Consider the following 21,087-nt stretch of genomic DNA (forward strand, 5'->3'; position numbering starts at 1 on the left):
GATAAAAAAAAAAGTATAATAAAAGAAGTACAGTATAAAAAAAATAAAAAAATAGGGGTAAATATTGGATGTTTTTTAAAAAAAAATGTGTTTGCAAAACCGCTGCGCAAATACCGTGTGGAATAAAAAATTGCAACAATCGCCATTTTATTCTCTAGAGCCTCTGCTGAAAAAAAATAAAAATAATATATATATATATATATATATATATATATATATATAGCAATCTGTTGTTCCTACTGCTTAGAAACAACAATCAGTCTCCTCCCCCGGGCAGTCGCCCCCCTCCCCCCCAGTTAGAATCACTCCCTAGGACACACATTTAACCCCTTGATCACCCCCTAGCATTAACCCCTCCCCTGCCAGGCATGACATTCATACAGTAATCAATGGCTATTTTTAGCTCTGATCGCTGTATAAATGACAATGGGCCCATAATAGTGTGAAAAATGTCCGATGTGTCCGCCGCAATGTCGCAGTCCCAATAAAAATCCCAGATCGCCGCCATTACTAGTAAAAAACAAAACAAAAAAAACGCCCTATTTTGTAGATGTTATAACTTTTGCGCAAACCGATCAATATACGCTTATTGCGATTTTTTTTTTACCAAAAATATGTAGAAGAGTACATATCGGCCTAAACTGAGTAAAAAAAAACATTTTTTTATATATATTTTGTTGGGGGATATTATAGCAAAAAGTAAAAAATATAGCTTTTTTTTTCGAAATTGTCTCTCGTTTTTTGTTTTTTAGCGCAGAAAATAAAAACTGCAGAGGCGATCAAATACCACCAAAAGAAAGCTCTATTTTTGGGTAAAAAGGGACATCAATTTTGTTTGGGTACAACATCGCGAGACCGCGCAATTGTCAGTTAAAGCGATGTAGTTCTGTATCGCAAAAAAATGGCCTGGTCAGGAAGGGGTAAATACTTCCGGGGCTGAAGTGGTTAAGGGAAACGAAAAAACTTTGGACAGCCGCCCTCCGGAAAGAATATCTTTTCTTGTGCCTTTTTATTGCAAATTGTAGATCACATTATACAGTTCACAGCAAAAGTGATACGGAAAATTTGACGCGTTTCACACTATAAGTGCTTACTCAGTAAGCACTTATTATAGTGTGTTAAAAGCGCCCGTGTTGTGGCGCTTTCCGAATCGTGTTTTTAATCGCTTTGGAAGGGCTTCCCATTAATTTCAATGGGCAGAGGCGTGTTAGAAGCGCTAAATACAGCGCTCCCAAACCGCCCCAAAAATGCAGTTTGCAGGACTTTACCTAACGTCTCACCAGTCGCACCGCCCCAGTGTGAAAAGTAGAGTTGCCACCTCATCCCTTTTAACCCGAATACATTTGAATTACACAGGTTCTGAGGCTAATTTAATGCAGATAAGTTACCAAGTGAGTTTTACCACTTCAGCTGCGGAAGAATTTACCCCCTTCCTGACCAGGCCATTTTTTGCGAATTCGGCACTGCGTCGCGTTGACTGACAATTGCGCGGCCGTGCGGCGTGGCTCCCAAACAAAATTGACGTCCTTTTTTCCTCACAAATAGAGCTTTCTTTTGGTGGTATTTGATCACCTCTGCGGTTTTTATTTTTTGCGCTATAAACAAAAAAATAGCAACAATTTTGAAAAACAAAAAACAATATTTTGTACTTTTTGCTATAATAAATATACCAAAAAGAAAATAAACAAAAACAAATGTCTTCATCAGTTTAGGCTGAAATGTATTCTTCTACATATTTTTGGTAAAAAAAAAAAATGCAATAAGCGATTATTGATTGGTTTGCGCAAAGGTTATAGCATCTACAAAATAGGGGATAGTTTTATGGCATTTTTATTATTATATATATATTTTTTTACTAATAATAGCAGGGATCTGCAATTTTTTTCTCGGGAATGCGACATTGCGGCGGACAGTTCGGACACTTTTTTGGGACCAATGACATTGATACAGCGATCAGAGCTAAAAATAGCCACTGATTACAGTGTAAATGTCACTGATAGGGAAGGGGTTAACACTAGGGGGCGATCAAGGGGTTAAGTGTGTTCCCTGGGTGTGTTCTAACTGTGGGGGGGGGATGGGACTGACTGGGGGAGGAGAGAGATCGGTGTTCATACTTAGTATGAACACCGATCTCTCTCCTCTCCCAACAGAACTGGGATTTGAGTGTTTACACACACAGATCCCGGTTCTCGCTCTGTCACGAATGGTCAGGGGTGCCCAGGCACATCGGCTCCGGGGACACACTGCGCGCGTGTGCTCGTGCGCCTGCAAAAAATAAAAATCAAAAAAAAAAACGATTTGCTGAAAATATGAATAGATTTGACCTGTCAACTCAATTCAAGATTCAAATTTATTTTTTCCCCAGCCCTACTGATGGCTCACGCAGGGGAGCCATCCTGCCGCAGTGTAACTGGGGAAAAAATCTATTTGAATCTTCAATCGAGTTGAGAGGTCAAATTGATTCAAATTTTCAGCAGATCGATTTTTTTTTTAGATTTTTTTTTTTCACCGGGACTGGCGCTGACACCGCGCTGGTCCTGAGGAGCTGTGGGCAGGAGTTTTTAGGAGAGGCCGCGGCTTCGGCCTAGTCCGCCATGGCCTCGCCTAAAAACTCCTGCCCGCAACTCCTTAGGACCGGCGCGATGTCCATCAAAAAAAAAAACTCAATTCAAATCGTGAATCGAGTTTTTTTTTTTTTTAAATCACAGATTTTTTTTTTTTTTTTTTGAGAAAATCGCCCAGCTCTATGCGGCGGCTGGTTGGGAAGGGGTTAATTACCAACTTATTCAGCCAGAGAACCCGTGTAATTCATTTGTTAAGGGAGGAGATGGCAACCATAGTGAAAAGTCACACTGAAATGAACGGAGAGGCAGGTTTCAGGTGCTTTGCAGGCGCTATTTCTAGCGGTAAAACGCCTGAAAAACCCGCCTCAATGTGAAAGGCGGTCTAAAGGCAGTGAAACTGATCAAATCACTTGTGCAAAATAATGAAAAAGCCTGAAAACATACCTGCTGGGGGCTGTTTCATCAGATATGGCGTCCCATCAGAATGTGTAACGGAAGTGGCATTCCGCTGCTGCCATCTTGCTGCACCCCGCACTCCCCCATAGTAAGGATACAGTAAGAAGGATACTGTTAAAATTCAACATCTAACCAGTCAGGCGGAATTCTAAGTCCTGTATTTCACTATATAAACTCACTTTACTGTTAAAAATAAGTGTAAAATGCAAAACTCCAGTGGGTGTAACAAGATGTCCGCTTTCCCCCTTCTTACTGTATCCTGTATTGTGGAGGAGTGCGGGGTGTAGCAAGATGGCGGCGACGGAACGTCACTTCCGTTACACATTCTCATAGCTCCCAACTGTCCCTGATTTGGAGGGACTGTCCCTGATTTGGAGAAATGGCCCTCTGTCCCTCTTTCCTCCTCATTTGTCCCTAATTTTGGTCTGATCCATTTAGATGTATATAAAATGCACTTTTTATCTATCAAAAAGAGTTTTCCAGCGATAAACCTTTCATCTGATTTCTAAATTGCTGCATTTCTAAATTCCAAAACCCAATAAAAAGGAAGAGTAGTGGTAAAAAAAAAAGCAGTTGTGGGTTTAACCAATCTTCTTTTTGTTTTGTTCAATTCTCCTTTAAGGGGGCGTGGCAAGGGGGTGTGTCCTATGCCTGCATATTTTTGCTGATAGGTGGCCCTCATTCCCGTCTGAAAAAGTTGGCAGGTGTGCATTCTGACGGGTCACCTAATCTGATGAAACAGGGGGGGCAACTGTCAGTATTTTTACTGGCAGCCAGTAAAAAAAAAAGGGGGACTTTTCTCCTGCCAGTAAATACCAGTAAGAGGAAAAGGTTGCCAGCTAAAAACATGGCTGTGACGCTTGGCTCAGAACTGCGCATGTGCAGCTCGGGCCTGGAGCCAGACCGAGACCATCCAAATGCCTGCTACAGTGTGTTCGGGCGGTGGTGGCGGGTGTCTGGATGAGGCGGTGCCTGAGCGTGTCATGTGATGTCACAGTGCAAGGGAGCCGAGTGGAGCCCCGTGTGTGGGCCTGCAGGGCGGGAGCAAGGCAAGCCGAGGAGCGGAAATGTCAGTGCTGTTTGGAATGGAGGTGACTGATAGCCACTGATAGGGAAGGGGTTAACACTAGGGGGCGATCAAGGGGTTAAGTGTGTTCCCTGAGTGTGTTCTAACTGTACGATGGTCACTGTGACTCAGGAGGGGGGGCGTGCCATTTCAGTGATCTGTGCTGCTGCACACTGCTGTCAGTGTCACGGTGAGAGTCAATTTCTTGCCCTCCTGAGTCCTGTCTCTGAGCTACTTACTATATCGAAAATAAAATAAGAAATATGCTTTTTTCCCTAATATCTACCTTAACCACTTGCCGTTCTGCGCTACAGCTGAAAGACAGCTACAGCGCGAACTTCATTTGCCGGGAGCTCATATCTCATATTTACACTTAAATGCAAGAACAAAAAAAAATAATGCCGTTTAAAAAAAATCCCCCCTCCCCAAAAAAAATTGTCTCTTCAATGGCCCGTACACACGGTCCAAAAATCGGACGAATAATACCGCTTTTGACGCAATCGTACGCTAATCAGATCATTAGTACACAGCTTTCGAGAGCCGATCACGACACAATTCATCCGATATTATTCGATCGGACAAGCACGAATATTTTCCTTGTATGATAGCAGATCGTACGATTTTAGTGCGGTTTGTGTGCCCGACCAAACGACATGAAAGAGGTGCAGACAGGAAGTGAGGGGAAATCTCCTCAAAGTCGTGAGGGGGGAGGTGCAGATAGGAAGTGAGGAGAAATCTCCTCAAAGTCAGGGGGAGGGAGGTGCAGACAGGAAGTGAGGGGAAATCTCAAAGTTGGGAGGGGAGGGAGGTTCAGACAGGAAGTGAGGGGAAATCTCCCCAAAGTCGGGGGGGGGATGCAGACAGGAAGTGAGGGGAAATCTCCTCAAAGTTGGGAGGGGAGGGAGGTTCAGACAGGAAGTGAGGGGAAATCTCCCCAAAGTCGGGGGGGGGGGTGCAGACAGGAAGTGAGGGGAAATCTCCCAAAAGTCGGGGGGGAGGTGCAGACAGGAAGTGAGGGGGAATCTCCCAAAAGTCGGGGGGGAGGTGCAGACAGGAAGTGAGGGGGAATCTCCGGCATGGACCTAGAGAGGAGCGTTGTCACCCTATAACAGGCCCAGAGAATCGAGGTCGGAGTGTTTTTCCTCCCGCATGCTTGTCTCATTCTCCAGGCCTCTCACACATGGAGGGATGAATATCATTGTCACCATTTCTTTTACCTCAGACATGATATATTCAGTTTTGGGGCAGAGTGTGTGGGGGGGAGGGGTTGTGTTTTACTTGTGGAGATTTCCCAGCCACTTCCTGTCACTGTGACAACTGCTGTTAAGGGGTGTCCCCGGGACAGGAAGAGAGGGTAATTCTGCCCACTGGGGACACATGTGGGCTGTTTCCTCTCACACTGGGGGGGAGGGGTATACAGTAGTGGGTATAATGTAAGTATACAGCCTCCTCCAGGCTCTCCTCACCTCACACCTCTCTCTCCTCAAGTTTTCCCGCCCATTTTTACTATAGGAATGACGTAACGTAGGAGGGCGGAGCTTCATCCATGACTGGCGGTGGGCGGAGATTCGTAATCACTCTCCAAGGGCAACAGAGACTGATTGGAATGGGTGGGGGGGGCCTAGAGGAGAAAGGGCCTCAGACTTGACAAGCAGTGGGCGGGGCAGCCACACGCCTTCCCCTTCTAATGAACCCGCCTCAATCTCTCACGGGCGTGGTCTAAGGGTGATTGACATACGCTGGGCGTGGTCTCAGGGTGGCTGACATACTCTGGGCGTGGTCTCAGGGTGATTGCCATACGCTGGGCGTGGTCTCAGGCTGATTGACATACGCTGGGCGTGGTCTCAGGATGGCTGGCATAATCTGGGCGTGGTCTCAGGGTGGCTGACATACGCTGGGCGTGGTCTCTGGGTGGCTGACATACGCTGGGCGTGGTGGCTGACATACGCTGGGCGTGGTCTCTGGGTGGCTGACATACGCTGGGCGTGGTCTCGGGGGTGACTGGCATACTCTGGGCGTGGTCTCATGGTGTCTGACGTACGCTGGGCGTGGTCTCAGGGTGGCTGGCATACGTTGGGCGTGGTCTTGAACTCGGCGCTGGGCGTTCCGATCTCAATTCGCCACATTCAGCACATAGGCGCGATCCCCCCACGTGACTGATATCTTGGTGGGCGGGGCTGCACAGCCCGTGGGCGTGTTTAGGTTTCTTATGGTGTCGATAGGTTATTAGACAAGTTACCGGTGGGCGGGTAAATGTGTCATATTAACTATATGGGCGGAGTCTACTCTTTGATGGACACGTGGGTTGGCACGTATGAATCCTCGCTGGTTATTCCGAACTCTAGGCGTGCCTTCCCAATCCTGATCGACAAGTCCTACGATTCACATTCACTGTATGGGCGGAGTCTCCGCTCTGACACACACTGTGGGCGGGGTTTCCACTCTGGGTGGGCGAGGCGGCGCGCTCTCCAAACCTATCGCGCGCTACTCGGACTCCTGGGCGTGGTTTCTCCGATAGGCGCTGGGTGGAGCTGACTCACCTTTATCCATATTCAAAACGTGGGTGGGGTCTTCACGCCGAATGACAGATCCCTGGGGCGGGGCTTCGCGCTCCTGACCCTTCCCCGCCTCCTTCTCCTTGCTTCGGGAGGGGGGGGGGTGTGTTCAGCAGGCGGTGGGCGGAGCTATCCTGGAGAATGCAGTCACGTTATAGGCGTATCCCAGAGGGGAGGGCGACGTCACCAAGCGGGAGGGGAATCCCGGCTCGATGATGGCGGCTCCCGGCAGGGCGAGCAGCTGAGAGGACAGGGCGCAGCCGCCGGGACCTCACCCTTCCCCCCCCTCCCAGAGAGAGGACACCCCGACCCCTTCCGAACACCGGGGACCCTCCCACGCCCGCCCCGGGGACACACACAGGTAACGTGTGCGAGAGAGTGGAGTGTTCCTTTAAATGTCTACAATGTGCTATTTATAGTCTGTGATCCTGTGTGATCTATACAGGGGGGACCCCCCTATATAGTCTATATATATATATATATATATATATATATATATATATATGTGTGTGTGATCTGTACAGGGTCCTATATATTCTATACGGTACTATATATGAGTGATCTATACAGGGGGGGCTATATATTCTATGCTGTAATACATATATATATATATATATATATCTATGTGTGTGTGATCTATAAAGGGGGACCCTGCACTATGCATATATGATCTATACAGGGTGGACCCTATGTGACCCGATATATTCTATACTGTACTATGTATATATGATCTATACAGGGGGTCCTATATATATTCTATACTGTACTAGATATGTGATTATACAGGGGACCCTGTACTGTGCATATATAATCTATACAGGGGGGCCCCATGTATTCTATACTGTGTGGTGCATGTGTGATCTATACTGTGCGGTGCATGTGGGATCTATACAGGGGGGGCCCTATGTATTTTATACTGTGCGTTGCATGTGGGATCTATACAGGGGGGACCCTATGTATTCTATACTGTGTGGTGCATGTGGGATCTATACAGGGGAGACCCTATGTATTCTATACTGTGTGGTGCATGTGGGATCTATATACAGGGGGGACCCTATGTATTCTATACTGTGTGGTGCGTGTGGGATCTATACAGGGGAGACCCTATGTATTCTATGTAGCACTAACCCCCTAAGGAGCTGCTGGTTTTGTTGGGCTTACTGTTACCTTCTTGACCTCATGTGCTTCTAGGGGTTTCCCATGGTAGATATCGCAAAGAATTGTAGAAACTGACACTGGATCCTCTTTTTGGGATATTTATTGGAAAAGAGAACACCGTTTCTCAATGAAGGGTAGAGGGTTAGGAAAGGTACTTCAGGTACCTTTGGAACTGCAAAGAATAGGAAGTTTCTCACAATAGAAATCCAGAGAATTACCGTTCACATCTGGATTCTCACAACCACCGGATAGACCTCCTCTCACTAGGCCCAGCAGCCGATAGATTGTTTAAAGCGGGATTCCACCCTAAAGTGGAACCTCCGCTGATCGGAACCCCCCCCCCCCCCCCCCTCCGGTGTCACAATTGACACCTTTCAGGGGGGAGGGGGGTGGAGATACCTGTCAAAGACAGGTATTTTCACCCACTTCCGGGCATAGACTCCCGTGGGAGTCTACGCCATTTCCTGCCCTGCCGCGCTGTCTGCCGGGACACACACGGGTCCCAGTGACAGCGCGGAGATTTCCTATTGCGCGTCTCGCACATGCGCAGTAGGCAACCGGGAAGTGAAGCCGATTCGCTTCACTTCCTGATTCCCTCACCTAGAATGGCGGCGGCAGCAGCCGAGGGCTGAGCGGTCGATCGGCCTCGGCATCGTTGGATCCCGGGACAGGTGAGTGTCCATTTATTAAGTCAGCAGCTGTAGTATTTATAGCTGCTGGCTTTTAATATTTTTTTTTTTTTTTGGCGGAATCCCTCTTTAAGTAAAGCAAAGTCTCTGCCACAGACTTGAATGTAGCTGAGGGTAATCTTTTATTTTTTTATTTTTTTTTTTTTTAAAGAACTATCATACGGTACCACCAGTATCTCGCAGCTGGTCCGGCGATACCGTATGAGTGTAGATCCATTTAGTGTCCTTCAACTGAGCCTCCAGGCTCCTGAGAAGCCAGCCTCATGCATGTCCTTCTCCCGAAGAGTCCTCCCCTGGGTGCTTCTCCAGTTGCTGGGCCTCTCCACAGATGAGACGGCACCGGACCACCTTTTGAATCCTCTCAGTTACTTTGTCTCGGGCTATCCAGTCCCGAGACTTGGAATTTGGTGGATCCGCACCCCAGGCCATGAGGGCTATGGGGGCTGGACAGAAGGACCATGACCAAGTATATTTTTATGTTTGGTGTTGTCACAGTGTGATGAGTAGGGTGTCGGTCCTCGGGCCAACCCTGAAAGACTTGGTAGGGGGTGGACATGGGCCTTTTGGCTTGGTTCACCCTCTCTCTCTCAGGGGGTCTCCCTTCAGGGGAGCCTCAACCCAAGTAGTAGGGTGGGTCTGTTTCGGCAGACCTTCCAGAGAAAGGGGTCGTCTGGTCTCGGCCAGATGGACCAAGTGAAGTACCTCAGTCCCCATTTGGAGCCTAACACCGTGTGGGATCAGGATAAGGTCCTTCCTTGTGGAGGTCAGTGGTACACCCATGCACGTTTTTGTGTTTCACTCTTTATATATGTGCACTTTTTTTTGGCACCAGGTGGAAGTTTTTGGCTGTGTTTTGCATGCCACTGGCTTAAAAAAAAAAAAAAAAACAGGACCAAGCCGACTCAAAGATCTTCTGGACCAGAAACTCAAAAGCACGTGATCTCAGTACCTTTAAGTACCCTCTGCCAGAATGCACAGCAGGATGACACATCCACTGGGATGGTTCCGAGAAAGAATGGCACTCAATACGCCCAGCCAGACTGCGTTCTCACACTTGCCAGCGGTGACAGCGTCACCTGTGGCCAAGGAGAACCCAGTGCAATCCAACCAGACTGGTATTGAAACCATGATTTGGCATAATCAACCCTAAAACCCATCTGTGGTTTTAGGGATATTAAATCGAAAAAAACAAAAACATATAGTGCATGCTCGTCAGGAGCTGGCACTATAACTGAAATATATATATATAAAAATTTTTTTAATATTATACAGGGAGGACCCTATATATGTGAGCTATGGGGGGGGGGGACTATATATTCTATACTGTACTATAGATGGTCCTTATGAGCCATTGTATTAATTCTGACCCTATATATTCTATGTTGGCGCATTAAATGGAAATCTAGTTGAAGTGCTGCCTAACCATCTTGAGGCTGGTCCCTGTGAAGCCTCCTTAAATCGTTGGCCTTCTGGTTTTCAGAAGTTGTGTTTTGAAGAGCACTTGACCAGATCCTTGGGAAAAGGTAGAGGTTGCAGTACCAAATCGAGAGGGTAGAATTGGAACTTAATGCAATGAGCTTTTAGCACTAGCTTAAGGTAAAACATGCCCAAGTACATGTGCTACCCCCCCTTCCCCAATTTCTTAGCTGCTGTCCTTGTCGCCCCCTCTGGTCCCTGAAATGTCCTTGATCCTCAGCACTGAGGGCAGTGGCGTGATGAGCTCCTGCTGCTGTTGGTCAAACTAGGAAGAGGGAGCAGGGACAGCGCTTGCCAGGAGCTTTGAGTGTCTGTAGAGCCACACAACTTGGGTCAGGTCCTGGACAGAAGTGTGTGTGTGTGCGTGCGTGCGTGCGTGCGTGCGTGCGTGCGCGCACAGGTGTCATCTTAACACACAGCCAGCTAAAGGAGACACCTGCAATCAAGGAATGGGGGACAGCAGCTTTGGGACCCCCTGGGACAGGCTAAAAGGGGCATTTTTATTTTTAGGACAAATATTGGACTAATTTTGGCAATTTTGCCCCTTATTTTCCAAAATTAAAAAAAGAAAACTAGGCTTTCCTCTCAACTTGAGTCTAGGATATATGAAGTACACAAAGATGAATTTTGAAGACCAACCAACGTAGATACACTTCATCACATTTGTTACCTTATGTCAAAAGGGATCTACTTATGTTGGTCTTCAAATTCATCTTTGTGTCCTGTGGAACCCCATAGATTCTAGACTCAAGTTGTAGCGAAAGTCTAGGCAACCGCCTCACTCCAGTTGTAGTGAATTCTACCATTCCCATGATCCGTTGCAAGAATTTGGCAGCTACAGGCATGACTCCTAGGGGCATTATGGGAATTTTTAGTTTTACCACAGCTGGAATGCAAAGGTTGTCTACCCCTGCCCTAGGATTTGTTCGGCCAGGTCAGGCTCGTTTTGGTCATAGTCTTCCAGTGTAGGTTTGATTTATTCAACCAGGGACATTTCATGCCGTTATTCAAGAGTGGGCATGAACTTTGGGTTTGGGCTGAACTCGGAATTAACTTGAGTCTCCTGCATATTGCTGGCCAACTTAATGCGGCTAGGACATTCCCTACCATGCAGCTGCATGTACACAAGGGGTCTCAGATACTCGTGTCATGATTGACCGAATATGGTCACATGGCCAATTTAGGACAGTGTCCTTGGGTGGGTGTGTCTACTTCCATCTAGGTTTGGTCCCAAGTTGTGTTTGCACCAAATTGGGAAAGAAGCTGTTGTTCTGGTCGACTCCCATCCAATCCACTGTAACCAGGGTGGGGATGCACGTGACAACGTTGACCTAATACAGTTTGGTCATATTGGGTCAATGTCATTGAGTGGCAGTGGGTGTGAGTGTCTGCTTCCTTCTGGGTTTGGACCAAGCTCTGAAGGAAGCTGTTGCTTCTCTTCACTGCCACCCAATCAACTGTGACCAGGGTGGGGTGACTAGTGACATCATTGACCTAATATGGCCATGCTGTATTACAGGGTTATGCTATTAGCGGACCTCCAGCTGTTGCAAAACTACAAGTCCCATCATGCCTCTGGGTGTCATGCTTGTGGCTGTCAGACTTGCTATGACTCATATGACTTGGAGTTCTGCAACAGCTGGAAGTCCGCTAATTGCATATCCCTGCTGTATTAGGTCAATGTCACTGAATTTCAGAGGGTTGGAGTAATAGGGTCTTTCCAAGTTTGGACCAGACTCGGAAGGAAGCTGTTACTCCTGTCCACTGTTACCCATTCAACTGTGAAGAGGGAAGGGTTGGAGTGACATAATTGACCCAGTATGGCCATGCTGTATCTAACCAATGTCATTGGCAGTTGGTGGGAGTGACTACTTCTTTCCATGTTTGGACCAAACTCAGAAGGAAGCCATTGCTCCTGATCACCGCCACCCGATCAACTGTGACCAAGGTCGGGTTGCTTTTGACATTGACCCAATATGGCCATACTGTATTAGGCCAGTGTCATTGAGCGGCAGTAGGTGCAAGTGACTGCTTCCTGCTGGGTTTGGGCCAAACTCAAAAGGAAGTGGTTACTCCTGGATTCTTCCACCCAATCAACTGTGAACAGGGTAGGGTTTCTTGTGACGTAATTGACACGGTATGGTCATACTATATTAGGCCCATTTCATTGGGTGGCAGTGGGAGAGGGAATGACCGCTTCCTACCAGGTTTGGTTCAAACTTGTAAGGAAGCTGCTCATTTTGCCCACTGCCACCCAGTCAACTCTCACCGGGTGAATGCTTGTGACATCCTTTATCCAGTACAACCATATTGTATTGGGTCAATGTCCTTGGTTGGCAGTGGGAGGGAGTGGCAGCTTTCTTTTTGGGTTATACCCAAAACTAAGTTTGTACCAAATCCCAGCTCGTCTCTATTGAGTCATTTTAATAAATATGTGCTAACTGTTCCTTTTTCTTTTCTTTTTTTTTTATTTATTATTATTATTTTTTTTTTTTTTGCTTAAACACACAGATTCTCCTATTAAGAAACCTGCAAACCTTTTTGAAAGCAAAAATTTCTCCCTCCTCAAAATCCTTGAAGAATCTTAAAGTTCATCCTCGGTTTTTGGAATCCTTTCTCTGGATACATGAAGCTGCAGAGATCTTTGTACACCACAGACCCAGGATTCTGGACGAGGGCCGAGGAGTGCTAAGTGACGAAGGACAGATTTAGCAGGCGGCCGGGTCATGTGTCACTTTTGTGTTGGGAAATACCATGTGGTTGTAACGTGAAGGGGAACGGGGGGGGTTATAGGAAAGGCTTTCACCTGCTCTGCATATATTTTTCTTGGCACCTGGGCTCCTCACGGAATATTCTGCACTATAAGGTCATCAATACACCTCTGCTGAGGATATCCGGCTTAGCAGTCATGTGATAGGGACCCCGGTGACCTCTCCATCGGATGTTGTGTATCATTGTCTCCTGGATTATATTCAAGGAATCTGTGTTCTGGGAATATATTGATTGGGATATCGTACCCTCAGGAGGAGTAATGGAGTAGGACGGAGCTTGCAGACATTAAACAGTGAATTTAGGTAAGAAAGAGAGAAGTCTGGAATATTATTTCTCGAATGGCACAGAAATGCTGTTTGTCCAATTTTTTTTATTATTATTAATATATATATATATATATATATATATATATATATATATATTTTTTATTTTATTTTATTTTTTTTATAATTTAATTTTTTTTTCCTATAAGAACTTCACTTTTTAATTGACCACTAGAATGGAATATAATTATTTTAATATAAATATAATTCTTTTTTTTTTTTTTTTTTTTTTTTTTTTTGTGGGTACAATGGCTGGTGTTTGCACTTCAATCATCCCGACACCATGGTTGTTAATGTCAGGGTGATTGAAATGCATTATTTTATATTGTTGCATTGTAATATACTATGAAATAGTATATTACATAAGGCAGAATCAGTGGGAGCCCTGGGCGTATTACCTGCCACCAGATGCAGCTTGTCACCTGCCAGTGCCAACAGATGGGCGCCTTTCCTGTCTCTCTTTTTAGATGTGGATTGTCACTTGCCATGTCGCCTGCTAGTGCCACCATATGTGGCGTGTCGACTGCCAGTGCCACCAGATGTGTATTGCCACGTCACCTGCCAGTGCCACCGGATGCGTATTGCCACTGCATTGGTGGCAGCACTGGTCCATTTAGTACAGAGGCCAGTTCTGAGTGAGGGAAGAAGAGTGACATGCGGGGCAGGAGCTGAGAGATGATGTCCACTCTGCTCCTCGCTGCACCTCTGACATTGAAGAGGCTGGACTGTGAGGGCAGAAGAGCGGTGTTGCGGGGCCAGCAGAGAGATCTCATCTCTCGCCGCCCGCTTGTCTCATCCACCCACACGCTTCTCTTATCCAACCCCGCTATTTTGACAGAACACTGGCTCTTTCATGCCCGCCTGGCTCTGACATGCCGCCCGCCCGCCTGGCTCCAACATGCTGCATGCCTGGCTCTCATACGGCACCTGTCCTGCGGCCCGGCTGCAGAGAGGCCACAGCCCGGTAGTGGGCCATGGCCCGGTGGTGTGGGACACCTGATATAGAACACCTTCCCCCTCCTAATCTGAATAAGGACTCGTTTACACCTGTGTTGCCATCTGAAATCTTTTTGGTGTGCCACAATGCACGGTAACACACTACCGTTTGTTGTGGTGTGCTGCCTTTCGTAAAAAATGTACATGCACAGTTTATGGTGCTCTAAAAGCTGGAATCCAGCTCTGGATATTTTATCCATAGTTACACGGGTCCAATTTTGACCCGTGTAATTATGCATATACTTAACCTGGCTGATGCCCCTGAAAGCTGAAAAATCACTGTAGTAGACACCATTAGTACAGTGTTCTCCACTCGATTCTGGGTCCTCTGCTGAGCGGCTGCCCTGCTGCATTCTGGACACAGGTGGTCGGCTACTTGGCATGGGTACCATTTGGAGAATGCTTTGCATTTTCTCAGTGAATGTAAAGCATTCTCTGATTGGACAAGGTGGGGAGGCAGGGCTGTGATGCCAAAAAAGATTCAAGATTCAGAGTGGGCTTTATTACATTCATAACCCACTTCTTGTCATGGAGGCACAATTATCTGTATTGGGTCATGATGTTCAGATGTCTGATTTGGCCTAGTGGAATGTACTTCTTTAGACCCTGGAGCCTCTATACTCCTACAGCAAGGCTTTAAGGTAAGTTCTTTTCTTGGTTTCTTGAAAGACTGCAGCCACCGAATGAGGTTGAAGAAAATGTATTGGGTTTTGTGTGGTCATTCAGAGAGGTCTGAGGGAAATAGGATTTATTGGCTTCAGAAGTCTCTTTGCCCAAACAAAGGTGTGTGGGTTATGAGCATTTAATTTGGTTTTATGAATGGCTGAGACCAAATATCCTGGTTATGGGGCTATGCAGCCATCTAAAGAGTGGGCAATATTGGTTAAACAACCTTCTACTGTGCAGTGTACCTGGGAATATAGGATTTATTGGATTTGTGAAGCTGTGTGGTCTGAGACATGGGTTTTTATTGGGTTCATGAGTCTTTTTGCCTATCTCTCAGAATTCACAGAGTGACCACAAACCGAATAAATCCCATCTTCTCATCGGGTAGTAGAGGGTTGTTATACCGATTTTTGCATACTCTACACTCTGTAAAGCCTTATGCTGCGTACACCCGATCGGAAAAAGCTCTGATTGTTTTACCAACGGAATTCCGACTGGATTTCACTCAAGCTGTCTTGCATACACACAGTCGCACCAAATTTCGACCGTCAAGAACGCGGTGACGTACGAAACGTACAACGGGACTAGAAAAAGGAAGTTCAATAGCCAGTCGCCAATAGCTTCCATCTCGTAGTTTGAATCTGAGCATGCGTGAGTTTTTGGGCGTCGAAATTGCATACACACTAATGCATTTTCGGATAGGAACTTTCTTCCGACCGAAAATTTAAGAACATGCGCTCAATCTTTTGCTGGCCGAATTTCGGCCAGCAAAAGTCCAATGGAGCATACACATGATCGCGTTTTCTTACCAAAAGCTCTCATCGGTCTTTTACATGGCCGCAGAGGCCCATGATGGGGGGTAAAGCCTGCTCTATTAGGCCTCATTCACCCAACACCTATCAATGGGAAGTCTCATTAGATGGACAAAAATACTCAGGAACCCAATAAAACCCACCTAATGAGGCTTGGGTTGATGTTCAGTTTATGAACTGCTGAAACCTCATAGAGCAGGCTTTATCCCTATTGTGGGTCTCTGCAGCCATGTATTTTAAGGCCCTGGTGAATTGGTAATATAGGCTTAACAAATTTAGTGTCCGATGAGGCTGAAGAAAATGGAGTTTATTGGGTTTGTCATCCTTTGTTTTCATTCCATGATCAGTGAGGTATAAGCAAATTAGATTTATTAGGTTCCTAATGCCGGCCATACACGGTTCGAATTTCGAAAGAATTTTCTTTCGAAAATCGTATCTAAGAGTTTTCTTATGAATTTCGCACCATTAGTGGGCTGCAGCAACAGCCGATTTTCGTGCGGAAATCAAATTTGAGGAATCGGACATGTTGGAAATTTTTTGAAAAACTAACGATTTTTCTAATCGATGATGGGAGAATCGTGCGAGAAATGTAATAAGAAAAGAAAATTTACGGAGACAAAAGAAGATTCCCGGCCAAGAAAATTATTTTCTGTAGCAACCTGAAGTGAAATTGAAAGCTTGGCCGGCCGAATTTCGAAAATCAATGGTGGCACTATCGGATCACAAAAAGAATTTTCTGATTTTTTTGAAAAGAAAATTCGTTCGAAATTCGACCGTGTATGGCCTGCATACGTCTCTCTGACCATCTGTGGTGGCATGGAGTGATATAGGTGTTTTTTGTTTTGGGTTATGAACTGCTGTAGTCCAAAAGAGTGAACTGTATCCCATTTATGGGCCTCTTCAACCACCTAAGGCTATAAATAATAGAATGTACTTTGGTTTTTAATAATCCTTTTACTCTCTGAGGCCTATGAAAATGTTTTATTTTTTTATTTAATCAGTATTCTGAGATTCAGTGAGGTCCAAGGAAATTACATTTATTGGGTTCATAGTCCCTTTGCCTATCCTGGGGTGAAAAATGTTTTCTGGGTTTATGAATTGCTGAGGCCAAGAGTTCTCTTTGCAAACATCTAATGCTGCGTACACATGACCGGACTTGGGTCCGACAGACTTTCGACAGAGTTCTGACGGACTTTCCGAATGAGCGGACTTGGCCACACACAATCACACCAAAGTCTGACGGATTCGAACGTGATGACGTACGACCGGACTAGAATAAGGAAGTTCGTAGCCAATAGCTGCCCTAGCGTCAGTTTTTGTCCGTCGGACTAGCATACACACGAGCAAATTTCTCAGTAGGAACTGGGTCCGGCGGAGTTCTGGCGGAAAAATTTGAAACCTGTTCCATTTCTAAAGTCTGTCAGACTTGTGCAAATCAAAAGTCCGCTGCAGCCCACACACGATCGAATAGTCTGCCGGAATTGTTCCATCGGACCTTCGTTGAAAAGTCCGGTCGTGTGTACGCAGAATAAGCCTCTGGAGTTTGGGTAATATTACTTTAACGAACCTCTTCTGTCCGATGAGGCTGAGAAGAGGGGTTTTTAAACCTCTGTGGTCATTCAGTGAGGTTTGAGAGATGGGTTTTATTGGGTTCATGAGTCTTTTTGACCATCTGATGAGATTCGGGCTCAAAGGTGTTGGGTGTATAAACTGATACTGAACTAATGGAGCAGGTTTTACCCTATCATAGGCCTCTGCAGCCATCTAAGGCTTTGGCAAATTGGCAATATTGGCTTAATAACCCTTTGCTGTCCAATGATGCTGGCGAATTGGAGTTTATTGGGTTTGTCGGCCTTTGTGGTCGTTCAGTGAGCTCTAAGGAAATAAGATTTATTGGGTTCATAAGTCTCTTTGGCCATCTGTGGAGGCATTGAGTGTTAGGTGTTTGGTTTATGAGCTGTTGAGGTCAAAAAGAGTGGGCTTTATGCCAATTTTGGCCTCTGCAGCCATCTAAGGCTCTAATGCCCTGTACGCATGGTCAGACTTTCCGACGAAAAATGTGCGATCGGACTGTGTTGTTGGAAATTCCGATCGTGTGTGTGGGCTCCATCAGACTTTTTCCGTTGGAATTTCCAACACAAAGCTTGTTCTAAAATTTTCCGACAACAAAATCCGATCGTGTGTAGACAATTCCGACACACAAAGTGCCACGCATGCTTAGAATAATTTCAGAGACAAAAGCGATTTGGCTATCGGCCTTTTTTATAGTGCCGGCGTACGTGTTATACGTCGCCTCGTTCTGAACAATCGGATTTTGTGCGACTGTGTATGCAAGACAAGTTTAGGCCAAAATCCGACGGATTTCGTCGTTGGAATGTCCCATTGTGTGTACAGTGCATAAGAATGGAGAGTATTGGTTTACCAAACCTCTACTGTCCAGTCAGGCTGGGGAAGATGGGATTTATTGGTTTTGGTAACCTACTGTGGTCATTTAGTGAGGTCTGAGGGAATAGGATATATTGGGTTCATAAATCTTTGCTCATCTAATGAGGCTTGGGGTTGATAGGTGTTGGGTACATGAACTGCTGAGGCCAAAAAGAATGGACTTCATCCCAGTTAGGGGCCTCTTCAGTCATCTAAGACTCTAAATAATGGACTGTATTGGCTTAAATAATCCTTTACTGCTTGAGCTTTAGAAAAACAGGATTTTATCTGTTTTTTGAGGTTCAACGGGGTATGAGTGAATAGGATTTATTGGGTTCCGAAGTCTCTCTTGGCCCATTTAAGGAAGCCTAGGGTGAAAGTTGGTGGTTGGGTTTGTGAACTGCTGAGGCCAAACGGAGCATGCACTTAATTGAACATTAGCCTCTTCAAGCATCTAAGCCTCTGCACAATTGGGTAATATTGGTTTAGCAACCGTCCTATTATCCCAGGCTGGGGTAATGGGGTTTATCAGGTTTGTGAACCTTTTTTGTGGTCATTCAGGGAGATCTGATGATATGGGATTTATTGGGTTATTTTGCCAATCCGAGGAGACCTGGGGTGATGGGGGGGTCAAATAGAACATGCTTTATCCCTATCATGAGCCTCTGCAGCCACATAAAGCTGCCTGTTTTTGTAATGTGGACTCGCCCTGTATTCCACATAACTATTTATAGAGATAAGACTTGCTAATTATAATGTACTCTTATAACCAGGAAAGACCTAAAGAGGCAGATGTTTTTCTTAGGGCATACAAGTTGACAGCCTCAAATGGACATGGTCACTTGCCTCTCTTAACCTTTTGCTATTTAGTGTATATGTGAAAGCAGAATTGTAAGTATCCAATAACATAATATCAAATTATATAAAATAAAGGTTCCAGAAAGTAGAGCTCTGTGCTCCCCACATACTACTTACAAATCCAACCTTCGCCCCTTCTTGGACACTGGTACCATGTTTGATACTCATCTTCTGTACATGGGGGGGGGGCTTGCCACAGTGAATGATATGTCTCGCATAGGCGTAGACTGTTTTGAAGGAGGTTCACAGACTTTATAGTAGTTTTTTTGCAAAAGGTTGCAGACCTGGAGGAGTCACATGTCTGCATCTCAGGAGTTGACTCCACAATGATAGAGACCTGACTAATGACGTCACCTCAACATCACAAATGCCACCTTCTGGCATCTTTCAGATCAGGGGTCTACAAATTTTCTAAACAAAGGGTCAGTTTACTGTCCTTCAGGCTTTAGAGGGGCCAGATTATGGCCAGTGGGAGTAAGAAATGCCCCATCATTGGTTTTAATAGGAGGAAATGTGGCCCATTGTATCGGCGGGAGGAATAGTGCCCCACCATTGGTATCAGTTGGAGGAATTGCACCCCTTTGGTGTCAGTGGGAGGAATGGTGCCCCATCATTAGGGTCAGTGAATGGACTGGTGCCTCATCATTGATGCCAATGGATGGACTGGTGCCCCAAAGGCCATATAAGGGCAATCAAACGGCCACATCCGGGCTGCAATTTGGGGACCGCTCTTTGATATACTGGGGGCATGTGCATCATTAATGGAGCAGTTTTCAAGGTCAAATTCTAGGACACAAACCCTACATGCTCTACACCAATGGTTCCCAACCTCATTCCTCCATTACGCTCAACGGCTTGTGTTTGCAGGATTTCCTTTCATTGGTGCTTTAAGTAAATGTCAATGGCTTGGCATTCATAACGGCTATTTTAGCCAAAGGAAATCTCAAATCCATGGTTTGTCCTGGGATGCTTGAGGACTGATGTTGGGAACCACTGCTCTATACTGTGAGAACTGAGGTTCCAAGACCAGAGCTCCAAGGCAAAGTGACTGTCACCATCGGGGGGCACCCTGACCCCCTTATAACAGGTTTTCCCAGACAGGATTCCATGGAACCTTAGGGTTCCTCCAGAGGTTGCTTTGGGTTCCTTGAACAATCTGCAATTTCTACCTCCCCCGGGGTAAGTTCCCGCTGACGCTGATCTTTTTAGCTATCCATAAGGAGGTAATTCTTTCCAGTGACCACAAGTGTAGGGAGTATTCTTTCCAATTGCCATCACCGTCATGAGTTGTAGATGTAGTCATTTTTTTTACCAGGGCTTCCCTGCGACTGGAAAGTTATTTTAAGGGTTCTTCTGTGTTGAGAGAGGCTGCCATATACCTTTTTTTTTTTTTTTTTTTTTTACCTGAGCTTCATTGTTGCTCCTTCTCTAGATGGTGCTAAAATTGGCTGTGTTGACGTCCTGGAACAGTGGTGGCATCACCCCTTCCCTTGCCATTACTTTTTTTTTTTTTTTTTGGGCTAAGAATTTGGCTGCTAGGCTTTCGTGCCATCACAGAGGAGCAGGTCACATGCTCCTCTATACCAAGAAGTACCGGGTATTTCACGATGGGTACAGAGACTGAAGGAACCGCGAGGGAAAGCAGGTAAGGTGAGTATATGGGGGGTTGAGGAGCCTTTTGCAGGGACATGGTTGCTTTCTCCTTCCTTGGAAGGTACCAGTGTCTGCTTTTGAGAAGGCAACAGAAGTCTGGAAGTTGGCTGCTCGTAGTGTGCCTTGTGATCTGTTTGCCACGTGAAGGCTTTATCACTTCTGGGGAATTATGCACGGCCTCCTCCATAAAAATGTATTAATTACCCCCGAATCACGAGAGACGACACTAAATGCCTTAATCTGCCAATACAAGAACAACCGGTTCACATCTGTCTGCCTTCCTGCTCCAGTGATTTGGAGTAATTGTTGACTTTAATCCCTTTTTAACTTATGTCAGTGCTGTGTCTGGGCAGAGCACAGGGAGGTTTTTTTCTTTCTACCTTTTTAAAGTGGAATAACACTCTAAAAATAAGAACTTGCTAGGAGGTTGGGATTTTTGGCATGCTGGAAAACTTTTGTTCCCTCAAGCAACTTTTTATTTTCTGAGTACGCTGTGTGGCGCATGCGCTGCCATAGGGGAAAGTGGCAGGGAGAATGTAACTCCTGTGCACATCATTAGCGGCCACCTACTGGCCAAATAGGTGTGTGTGTGCGTGCCTGCACTGACCAGTGCTGGAGA

The 21,087-nt window shown here is 45.8% G+C and overlaps 1 protein-coding gene across 1 annotated transcript in view; it reads left to right on the top strand.

Annotated features, from left to right (window-relative positions):
* Window positions 1-6,796: 6,796 nt before the first annotated feature.
* KIF1C (kinesin family member 1C) overlaps window positions 6,797-21,087 on the top strand; it is a gene marked incomplete in the record, with an annotated part of 77,393 nt that continues 63,102 nt past the window's right edge. Inside the window, 2 exon segments of the mRNA XM_077470861.1 lie at window positions 6,797-7,002; window positions 12,476-13,038.

The sequence above is a fragment of the Lithobates pipiens genome, unplaced genomic scaffold (assembly GCF_037356315.1).
Source record: "Lithobates pipiens isolate NorthernLeopardFrog02 unplaced genomic scaffold, aLitPip1_a1.2 Scaffold_8, whole genome shotgun sequence".
NCBI classification, from domain to species: Eukaryota; Metazoa; Chordata; class Amphibia; order Anura; family Ranidae; genus Lithobates; species Lithobates pipiens.